Source organism: Furipterus horrens, unplaced genomic scaffold (assembly GCF_987537825.1).
Source record: "Furipterus horrens unplaced genomic scaffold, mFurHor1.1.pri manual_scaffold_17, whole genome shotgun sequence".
NCBI classification, from domain to species: domain Eukaryota; kingdom Metazoa; phylum Chordata; class Mammalia; order Chiroptera; family Furipteridae; genus Furipterus; species Furipterus horrens.
The window spans coordinates 61,578,420-61,580,196 of record NW_028327187.1 but is presented as its reverse complement, the minus strand read 5'-3'; positions in this window follow the sequence as shown (position 1 = coordinate 61,580,196).

Genomic DNA, 1,777 nt, shown 5'->3' with positions numbered 1-1,777 from the left:
TACTTCAGCTTTTTAAAAAATTTCCCATTTGCATGAAATATTGTTTCCCATTCCTTTACTTTTAGTCTGTGTTTATCTTTTGAACTAAGGTGGATCTCTTGGTAGCAGCATATAAATGGGTCTTGTTTCTCATCCATTCAGCTACCCTATGTTTTTTGGATGGAGCATTTAAGCCATTTACATTTAAGGTGATTATTGATATATATGTATTTAATGACATTTTATTTTTTGACTGTTTTTCTCTGCTTTTTCTTTCTCTCTTTTTTCTTCTTCTAAATCAAGCCCCTTGACATTTCTTGCAGTACTGCTTTAGTGTTAGCAAACTCCTTTAGCTTTTTTTTTGTGTGTGTGTGCCTGGGAAGCTCCTTATTTCTCTTTCAATTTTAAATGACAGCTTTGCTGGGTAAGGTAGCATTGGTTTCAGGTCCTTGCTTCTCATCACTTTGAATACCTCTTGCTACTCCCTTCTGGCCTGAAATGTTAATGTTGAAAAATCAGATGACAACCTAATTGATGTTCCTTGTATATATCTATTTGATTTTCTCTTGTGGCTTCTCTCCTTGTCTTTAAGCCTTAACAATTTAATTATGATGTGTCTAAGTGTAGGACTCCTTGGATTCAACTTTTTTGGGACTCTCTGAGCTTCCTGGACTTGTATTTTTCTGTCACCATATTAGGGAAGTTTCAGTCATTATTTCTTTAAATAGGTTTTCTATCCCTTGCTTTCTCTCTTCTCCTTCTGGTATTCTCATGATGTAAATGTTACACTTCATGTTGTCCAGAATGTTTCTTAAGCTCTCCTCATTTTTAAATTATTTTTTCTTTTTGCAACTCTGCCTTTGTCTTCCAAATCACTGATTCGTTCCTCTCTTTCACCTAAACTACTGTTTATTCCTTTCAGTGTTTTATTTATTTCAAACGTTGTATTCTCTTTTTCTCACTGGCCCTTTTTTATTATTTTATTTATTATTTTCATGCTGTTGATTATCCTCATAATCATTGCTCTAAACTATATGTGATAAATTGCTTGCCTCCATTTCATCTAGTTCAGGACACATGGCTGCAAATGGATTTTTGTGCGTTGGTTCTTTAAGAGGATCTCTGAGCTTCCAGCCATCTCTCACTGGCAGACAGAAATATCACTGCTTTTCAGAGCTATATGTTATTTGGGATCCTTTCCCAGTTCTGGCACTGTAGGCTGGGGAGCCCAGTTTGGGGTTTATACCCCACACTTCTCAGGGGAATCCTCCCAGCAACCGAAGTATCCCTCTAGGACTTCAGCTGTCACACATGGGAACCAGCCAACCCTCTTGCACCTCCTCTTCACTCCCTGCCAGTCATGTTGTGGTGATGTGGCTTCTTCCATCTGTCTGTGGTTAAAAGGCGCATCTCCAGCTAGTGTTCAGTTGGTTTAGGGATGCCTTTTTATAATTTAGTTGTAATTCCAGTTTTGTCTTCAGAGGAAGTTAGTGTAGCTTCCACTTACTCCTTCATCATCTTGGGTCTCCCCAGAATTTTATTTTCTTTTGGTTTTATTACTCTTAAAAATTACTTTATTCAGCACTTAGCTATTGTAAACAGTGCTGCTATGAACATAGGGGTGCATAAGTTATTTTGAATTAGGGTTTTAGGATTTTTCAGGTATAATCCTAGCAGTGAAATTGTTGGTTCAAAAGGCAGTTCCATTTTTAGTTTTTTGAGGTAATTCTATACTGTTTTCCATAGTGGCTGCACCAGTCTGCATTCCCACCAACAGTGCAGTTCCCATCTGTAGATG